This window comes from Prionailurus viverrinus, chromosome B4 (genome assembly GCF_022837055.1).
Source record: "Prionailurus viverrinus isolate Anna chromosome B4, UM_Priviv_1.0, whole genome shotgun sequence".
In the NCBI taxonomy this organism is placed as follows: Eukaryota; Metazoa; Chordata; class Mammalia; order Carnivora; family Felidae; genus Prionailurus; species Prionailurus viverrinus.
The window spans coordinates 64,901,463-64,911,474 of record NC_062567.1 but is presented as its reverse complement, the minus strand read 5'-3'; the positions used below and the strand labels follow the sequence as shown (position 1 = coordinate 64,911,474).

The 10,012-nt window shown below is 37.4% G+C and overlaps 1 non-coding gene across 1 annotated transcript; it reads right to left on the bottom strand.

The window, feature by feature from the left end:
* Positions 1–5,594: 5,594 nt before the first annotated feature.
* On the bottom strand, positions 5,595–5,701 carry LOC125171381 (U6 spliceosomal RNA). The gene has a single exon (XR_007154298.1). It is a non-coding gene; the product is annotated as a U6 spliceosomal RNA (small nuclear RNA).
* Between the last annotated feature and the right edge of the window lie 4,311 nt (positions 5,702–10,012).

The following is a 10,012-nucleotide window of genomic DNA, read 5'->3' as shown; positions in this document are numbered from 1 at the left end:
TGTTGATATATTTTGGAGAGATTCTTTTTTTTTTTTAATTTTTTTTTTAATGTTTATTTATTTTTGAGACAGAGAGAGATAGAGCATGAACGGGGGAGGGTCAGAGAGAGAGGGAGCCACAGAATCTGAAACAGGCTCCAGGCTCTGAGCTGTCCGCACAGAGCCCGACGCGGGGCTCGAACCCACGAACTGTGAGATCGTGACCTGAGCTGAAGTCGGATGCTTAGCCGACTGAGCCACCCAGGCGCCCCGAGATTCTTTCTTTCACTGTTTTTGTTGACAGTCAAAAGACAATTAAATTTCTTAAAAGTTTTAAAAGTTGAAGCTCAATTTACATGGTAATTGTAACATAGGGTATTTAAATTCATATTGGGTTTCTGGAAGAAGCCTCTTCAGCAGAAAAAAATATTTGGAGTGAGTTTTTTTGGAGGGGTATGTTTTTGAAGCTTAACTTTATTTCATTCATTACTGTATTTGGTTCTGTTACTCAGCAGGAACGATTTTGCTGTTATTGGCATCTAATTTTGTTGTTAATAAATAAGAAACTGGAGAAAATAAATCTCTCTTTCATCATCACAAAATGGTATAATGCCCTTCCACAATAGATATTTTTTGCTTTTTTGATGATTGCATAATTGTTTCTTTTTTTAACCTAGAGAATTTCATCAATCTCATTTGGTGGCCAAGGAACATGTTAAATAAAATTTCTCAAGGTCATTGAAAGAATGAGTGGGAAAGCAAGATTAAAATCCTGATGTACTGATTCTGTACACTAATCTTAGCTGATTGCCAATGCTGCTGCTCTAAAAATGCATATTCTTAAGTGGAAGAAATTTTGAGTTGAGATTTCTCAAGGTAATTCTATGATTTTGAGGGGGAAATAACTTATAGAATTTGATACAAAATTATTTTGTAAGTATAGGTTCTTAACTACAAATATCTTAAGTTGAAGAAGACAGCAGAATGATTAATTGCACCTGCTGGCAGCTTTCACTTGACCTTGTAAAGGTTAGAGTTCTCCAGAAGTCTTATTAGACACCCTTTCTACCCTTGGGCTTATTTTTCCTTAGGATCTAGAACCTGAACTAATCTAGTATTAATGAAACAACTGTAAGTAGCTTAAGCTATTTGTAGTTCTGCATCCTGAGATTCTTTGGAGACCATTAATTAAAAGTTCATGATGTCATTATAATATCTCTTTAATGGGCTAGTATCATATCCGATTGTAACTATGTTGGTATTTTTAAAAACGTCTTATTTGGGGATAATTTTAGATTAACAGAAAATTCCAAAGATGGTATAGAGAATCCCCATATACTCTTCACGCAGTTTTCCCTCATGCTACCATCTGACACGACCACGTTAACTGTGTCAATATTTAGAAACTAATATTGGTACGTCAGTATTAACTAAACTCCAAATTTTATTCTCTTTTTATTAATGTTTTTTCTCTATTCCAGATTCCCATCCAGGACATCACATTGCATTTAGTCATCATGTCTCCTTAGTCCTCCGGTCTGTGACAGTTTCTCAAACTTTCCCTGTTTCTCATGACCTTGACAGTTTTGAGGAATATGCATTTTGTAGATTGTCTCCAAATCTGGTTTTGTCTGATATTTTTCTTATGACTAGACTGGAGGTTTTTGTGTGGAATACTAAAAAGATGACAGTAGCCTTCACATCACGTCATATCAGAGACATGATACCACTGCTAAGGTGACCTCAGTCATGAGGTTACAATAGTACTTGCCAAGTTTTCCACTGTAAAGTTGTTGTTTTTTCCATTTTTTCTTTTCACTGTTTTTTGGAAGGGGATCACTATGTCCAGCCCACACTAAAGGTGGAGGGGGGGGCTGGTGGTGGAGAATTTTGCTCCACCTGCTGGAGGGGGGAGTATCTGAACACATTATTTGGAATTTTCCATAAGGAAGACATATCTCTTCCCCCCACCCCCCATCTATTTGTTTATTCAATGGTTTTTTTATATCAGTATGGACCTGTGTATATTTTATACTTTGGGTTATAATCCAATACTACTTTATTTTGCTGCCTAACTCATTCCATCTTTGGCCATTGGGATCTCTTTCAAGATTCGTTCCTGTGACCGTTTGCTATGCCCCCATTCTTTTGTTTTCTTAAACATTTCCTTACATTTTAGCATTACAAAATGCTCTAATATTTACCTTGCACCAGACCTAAAATCCACCATTTTTCCAAGGAGCTCCTATCGCTATTGGCAAATTGTATTTAGAAACCAAGATTTCCACACTTGGTGCACTCATTGCTATTGGTGTCACTGCTTCTCGGCCCTCTTAGCAGATGGAGCTAGGAAACATGTATGTATATTAACCTATGCATACACATATATCTATAATTATCTCTGTATCTCTCCAGCTGTATATAGATCCTGGGTGGATGGATGGATGGATGGATGGATGGAAGGATGGATAGGCAGGTAGGTGGTAGATAGATAGGAATTCATACTGAAGTCTCTGACACCAATCCAGTACCAAAGGATTTGTAAAATTGTGAGAATTTTTTTTAATTCTTGAATTTTATTTCCTCTTATTAACTGAATTTTTGTAACTTGTTTTATGTTACTCAATAAAATTCCCTTATTCAGCCACTGCCAGTGTACTTTGGTGGCGTAATCATGTTGCCATATCATTCTGTGTAAGTCGAGTAAAAGTTTTTTGACCCAGGTATAGACAGTGCTGGTTGCCTACCTAATATCTATTCATCTCTTCTCTGTTCCCCAAATTTTAGAGGTAGCCCTATATCCAATTTAAAAATTCTCCTCTCCAGACTGTCTTTAAGCTGGAGTTGCTCTATGTAATTTATATTTATAATATACAAGAGGAAGCTCCCTGGGTGGAGCACACAGGAGAGCTATTGTTTTCCCAACAAAATACATCTTTGTTCTTCATTCTACTCTCTCCCTCTCATCTGAGACATGCACGTGACGTCTGGAGATGGAGCAGCCACCTTATGGTCAAGAGGATAAAAGCTATACAGTAAAGATGGCAGAGCCACAAGATAGGAGTTGGTCTCATGAGTTCTCAGACACCTGCACCAGCTTTAGACTGACTACCTCCAGACTTGTTACTTGGGGAAAGTGAGTTCATATTATGCCAGCTACTGCAGTCTGTTATGTGAGGTTGAACACAGTCTTTTTTTTTTAATAATTGATTTATTTTTAAATTTACATCCAAATTAGTTAGCATATAGTGCAACAATGATTTTAGGAGTAAATTCCTTAATGCCCCTTATCCACTTAGCCCATGCCCCCTCCCATAATCCCTCTAGTAACCTTCTGTTTGTTCTCTACATTTGAGAGTGTCTTATGTTTTGTCCCCCTCCCTGTTTTTATATTATTTTTGTTTCCCTTCCCTGATATTCATCTGTTTTGTATCTTAGAGTCCCCATATGAGTGAAGTCATATGATATTTTTCCTTCTCTTACTGACTAATTTCACTTAGCATGATACCCTCTAGTTCCATCCACGTAGTTGCAAATGGCAAAATTTCATTCTTCTTGATTGCCGAGAAATACTCCATTGTATATATATACCACATCTTCTTTATCCATTCATCCATCTATGGACATTTGGGCTCTTTCCATATTTTGCCTATTGTTGATAGTGCTGTTATAAACATTGGGGTGCATGTGCCCCGTCAAAACAGCACACCTGTATCCCTTGGATAAATGCCTACTAGTGCAATTGCTGGGTCGTAAGGTATTTCTGTTTTTAATTTTTTGAGGAACCTCCATAACTGTTTTCCAGAGTGGCTGCATCAGTTTGCATTCTCACCAACAAGGCAAAAGAGAATCTCTTTCTCCACATCCTCGCCAACATCTGTTGTTGCCTAGTTGTTAATGTTAGCCATTCTGACAGGTGTAAGGTGATATCTCATTGTGGTTTTGATTTGTATTTCCCTGATGATGAGTGACGTCAAGCATTTTTTCACGTGTCGGTTGGCCATCCGGATGTCTTCTTGGGAGAAGTGTCTATTCATGTCTTTTGCCCATTTCTTCACTGGATTATTTGTTTTTTGGGTGTTGAGTTGGATAAGTTCTTCATAGATTTTGGATACTAACCCTTTATCTGATAATGTCATTTGCAAATATCTTCTCCCATTCCATCGGTTGCCTTTTGGTTGCTGATTGCTTCTTTCAATGTGCAGAAGATTTTATTTTGATGAGGTCCCAATAGTTCATTTTTGCTTTTGTTTCCCTTTGCCTCCAGAGACGTGTTGAGTAAGAAGTTGCTGCAGCCAAGGTCAAAGATGTTTTTGCCTTTGCCTGCTTTCTCCTCAAGGATTTCAATGGCTTCCTGTCTTACATTTAGGTCTTTCATCCATTTTGTGTTTATTTTTGTGTATGGTGTAAGGAAGTGGTCCAAGTTCATTCTTCTGCATGTCGCTGTCCAGTTTTCCCAACACCACGTGCTGAAGAGACTATCTTTATTGTACTCAATATTCTTTCCTGCTTTGTCAAGGATTAGTTGGCCATACGTTTGTGGGTCCATTTCGGAGTTCTCTATTCTGTTCTATTGATCTGAGTGCCTGTTTTTGTGCCAGTACTATACTGTCTTAATGATTACAGTTTTGTAATACAGCTTGAAGTCTGGGATTGTGATGCCTCCTGCTTTGGTTTTCTTTTAAAGATTGCTTTGGCTATTTAGGGTCTTTTCTGGCTCCATAAAATTTTAGGATTGTTTGTTCTAGCTCTATGAAGATTGCTGGTGTTATTTTGATAGGGATTTCATTGAATATGTAGATTGCTTTGGGCATTATTGACATTTTAACAATATTTATTCTTCCTATCCAGGAGCATGGAACATATTTCCACTTTTTTTGTGCCTTCTTCAATTTCTTTCATAAGATTTCTGTAGTTTTCAGTGTATAGATTTTCCACCTCTTTGGTTAGATTTATTCCTAGGTATTTTATGGGTTTTGGTGCAAATGTAAATGGAATCAATTCCTTGGTTTCTCTTTCTGTTGCTTCATTGCTGGTGTATAGGAATGCAACCGATTTCTCTGCATTGATTTTATATCCTGCAACTTTGCTGAATTCATGAATCAGTTCTAGCAGTTTTTTGGTGGAATCTTTTGAGTTTTCCACATAGAGAATCATGTCATCTGCGGAGAGTGAAAGTTTGACCTCTCCTCGCTGATTTGGATGCCTTTTATTTCTTTGTGTTGTCTGATTGCAGATGCTAAGACTTCCAATACTGTGTTGAATAACAGTGGCGAGAGTGGATATCCCTGTCTCGTTCCTGACCTTAGGGGGATAGCTCTCCGTTTTCCCCCATTGAGGATGATATTAGCATTGGGTCTTTCATATATGGCTTTTATGATCTCGAGGTACGCTCCTTCTACCTACTTTCTTGAGGGTTTTTATCAAGAAAGGATGCTGTATTTGTCAAATGCTTTCTCTGCATCTATTAGGAGGATCGTATGGTTCTTGTCCTTTCTTTTATTGATGTGATTGTTTTGTGGATATTGAACCAGCCCTGCATCCCAGGTATGAATGCCACTTAGTTGTGGTGAATAATTTGTTTAATGTATTATTGGATCCAGTTGGCCGATATCAAAAATATGGAACGCTTCACGAACCCGAGTGTCATCTTTGCACAGGGGACATGCTAATCTTTTCTGTATCTCCCCAACCTTAGTATATGTGCTGCCAAAGCAAGCACTGTTGTGTCATATTTAGGTGTTGAAAAGTATATTTAGTTTCAAGGGTTAATATACAAAGAATTTAATGGCATTCTTTTTATCATCAGGGCCAGCAAGTTTCAGGATTAAACAAAGCTTCATGTATACATACCGGATAAAGGCATACATTTTAGAAAAACAAGGGACTTGTGTATGGGCCCTCAGATATTCATATCATAAAAAATTGATTTTCAGGATGTGATTTAATATATTAATAATACAGCCCAAAGATTTTTGGGAAGGGAGGAGAAGATACAGGGTAAGGATTGGAAGAATTCAAGGATTGTAAGGTGGGAGAATACGCAGTTTGAAAAAAATCATATTAGGGGGCGCCTGGGTGGCTTGGTCGGTTAAGCGTCCGACTTCGGCTCAGGTCATGATCTCATGGTCCGTGAGTTCGAGCCCCGCATCGGGCTCTGTGCTGACAGCTCAGAGCCTGGAGCCTGTTTCAGATTCTGTGTCTCCCTCTCTCTTCCCCTCCCCTGTTCATGCTCTGTCTCTCTCTGTCTCAAAAATAAATAAACATTAAAAAAAAAAAAAGAAAAAAATCATATTAGGAGTATGACTTTTGATCACTACATTTAATATTCTTTGTAAGTTGATAATAATGATAATAATAATAGATATGTTCTTCTATGTTCCAGCCAAAATGCTAATCAATATAACATTGACTTGCTACAATAATACTTTGCAGTAGCTACTCTTAGTGTCTGCATTTAAAAAATGAGGAAACTCAAATATGGAAATATAAGCTCACATATCAAGTTAGTGCATGGTATTCAAAACCAAGAGCATCTTATTCCAGGTCCTATGTCCCTTCCCACCTCACCAAACTGTTTCCTTGCTAAATAACATTAAAGGAAATTATAGGGCTCCTATCTTATCAGATAGCACTTTACAAAAGGTGTTTTTAAAAAAGTGAAGTGCTACCATTACACTCTGAGTGAAAAATGAAAAGATGTTTTGTTTTTTGTTTTTTTTTTTTACCTACTGATAGAAGTAAATCACATTGCTAAATCACATACATTTCTAGATGAATATAACAACTTAAACTGACATTTGATTTGCAGGGGTCTATGACCTTAGGTCACTGCAGTGTCACTAAGAAATATTTTCTCAATCCAAAGATAAAAAAATGAGATATACTTCTTTCACACAAATTATTTGTGAGAGCAATATGTGTGGTCCTACTGCCTTGCTCATAATTCATTTTTATATGAGTTATTTTGAATTATGCTAAAAATGACAGGCAGCTTCAACTGTCACTTTGATTTAGGAAATGTCAGGTATGTGTGAACTCACTGACATGCATGACTTACGAAAGATCTTAGCAAGATTTTTGTCATTTTTTTCTATACATATCAAATGCATGTGATTGTATTCTAGAAAAGGATCACTTGTTTAATAAATTAGGAAGTATAAATATGTACCAGAACGAGAAGAAATAACTTCCAACATTTACAGTATAGTCTTTTTAGTAGACATGGTAACTTTTTTGCCCTATTTAGAATAGTCACACTACCTATAATAGATTAGCACAGACACCTCCAACCACAAACTTTTGAAAACAAAGATTTTTGTAAACAGCTTATGGCATGCTTAATACAGCTGCACGGAACTGAATCAATTGTCTCTCACATGGTAGTTCCCAGCTATTGACAGTCACAGTAACAAAAGCTCGTATCTGGAAGTGGCATCAACAGTAATTCAATTCTAACATCAATATATAGCCTCGTAAATCCTTCTTGATTAAAGAAATAAATGTATCCTCTTTCCTAAAAAAGACTTCTGCATTTATTCATTTGTTTTTTGCTTATCTGAAAAAATAAAAATCAGTATCATTGCAGTAGTAGCCTCTGACGAGGAACACTGCTTGACAAAGTACGAGTTTTATATGCAGCCCAGGTGATGTGTGGGATCCCCAGTCCCCCTACTGTCTGAATCAGATTTCTTCCATCATCCCATTCCATGCCTATGTCAGTATAAAACTTTTCTTCAGTTTTCTAAAAATTACCGAGGTCTAGCATTTTCTTGGTCCTTCTGGCTTCCAACTTTTTGTCCTTTGAATTAGCTTAGCTGATGGCTAACCTTTCCATCTGGCAATATTTCTTGTTACAGGTCATGTTAACCCAGATATGAAACTCAGTCTTTTGTTATAGTGCCACAAAATAAGAAAACTAATAAAACATATCCGTGTGTGATATAATTTACTAAATTTTGGGGGAAGAGAGGGTTGGGGAGACTTCACATTGAAGGAAGATCAGCATCTTACATCTAATAATAGGCATCCTAGTTATTAAAAAATGCTTCAGGCATCCCATCCACTGTCGGGGATTTTTCACTGCTACCTCACTGCAAATAGAACCCAGCCTCATACTATCTGTTTGGCTCCTTTCTCATCTTCTCATTTCTGTCTCATCTCTTCCCTGCCCTCCCCTTCCCCTTCCTGAATTGCTAAAAAGACCTCCAAATTAGGAAGAAAAAAAATTTCATTTTGTCTTTCCCTGAGTACTCTTAAAAACAGAGCAACAATAAAGAACGCTTCCATGCTTTTTTATCAAGAAGTCAAATTCCAGGGGAACAAGAAGAAGGTAAAAAGGAAAATGAAGCGGGGAGATGAAGAAAGGAAAAGATGAGGCGGTGCATTACTGACCTGGCTGTAGTTTTATAAGGAAACACAACTTAAGTGTCACATGGACTTTTTGCATCTGCAAACAGCCAGAGGATGGAAGGGGGCAGAATATATCTGCAGGACCCTTTCCGCCACCTGTCTCTCATTGATGAGTTTCTTTCCAGCTGAGTGTTAACTTCGGGGTACTTGTGGTTTTAAATCCCAGTATTCCTCATCAGATACATGTGTAACAGTATTACTTGATTCCTGGATACACTTAAATGGTAAACTGTGCTTCGGAATTTTTCTTAACAATCAAACTCACTGGCACCCATACTCTGTCATTTTCAATAACCCCTTACCAGTGTCGTAAGTTCTTCTACCATGGTATATCTTTGTCACAACCTGCCAGTAAAAAACCCTAGAACAATGTATCGTCATCGAGTATTACTGCAGAAAATGAAACAACTAGAAATTCTGCCTTTAAATTCAATAACCTTAACTGGACTCTCAACATTGCCTAACCTGACTGCTTCCTTTGTTATCTCGCTTTCCTGTTAACCACATAGTTGGAACTCTTCATTCTCCTCACACATCAAGCCCCAGGCTTTTCCCCGACTCTCATGAGATGACTTTACCACCCACCTCAGAAAGAAATGGAAGTCTTTACCGAGACATCTATCAAATTCTATCACCCGATTTTCAAATCTACTGCATCCCTTGTACCAACAACAGGGCCTGGCAGATAGTAGGTACACAATAAATATCTTCGAAATAAATACACACCCATTCTTACCTCTCTCATCATGTATAATGAAGAAATGGAAGGTTCCACTTGTCTCTTTTTACTATCAACCTTCCCCTCCTTACTGATGGGCATTTTAATATGATATAGGGTCTCTCTTTTTTGTTAAACTCCCTTCAGCTTGACACACAACCTCCCACAGCTGTATAGTAGTATAAATATCCTATAATTTATTTATCCACTCTACTGTTGGCCATTTGAGTTGTTTCCAGTTTTTTGCTATCACAGTGATTCTACAAAGCTACCTGCACATGTTGTTTGGTGGATATATACTATTTTACGCAGAAGAATTGCTGAGTCATTGAGTATGCATATCCTCAGTTATACTACATAAGGTCAAATTGTTATCCAAACCGGCCATGCCCTTTAAACATCTGCTAGCCATGTGTAAGAGTTTTCATAGCTCCACATCATAGTGAGTTGATTTTGTCAGATTTTTTAGTTTTTGCAAATCAAATGGATATGCGATCAAATGGATTGCATCGCACTTTGGCTATAATTTGCACAATCTTTCTTATTGATGAAGTTGACCATATTTTTATGTTCATAAAGCATTCTTTCTTCAGTGAGGAGCTTGCTCAAATATTTTTGTTCATTTTTATTTTGGATTGTTTACCTTTTTTTTCTAAATTTATTTAGTTATTCTTGGTGGGGGGGGGGGGCGGGCAGAGAGAGAAAGGGAGAGACAATCCCAAGCAGGATCCGCACTGTCAGCACAGGATTCAAACTCACAAACCATGAGATCATGACCGGAGCTGAAATCAAGAGTCAGATGCTTAACGGACTGAGCCAATCAGGCACCCCTGGGTTGTTTATCTTCTTAGTATTGGTTTACTGTTCTTTATATATTCTACATATTAATGTTTTAATTACATT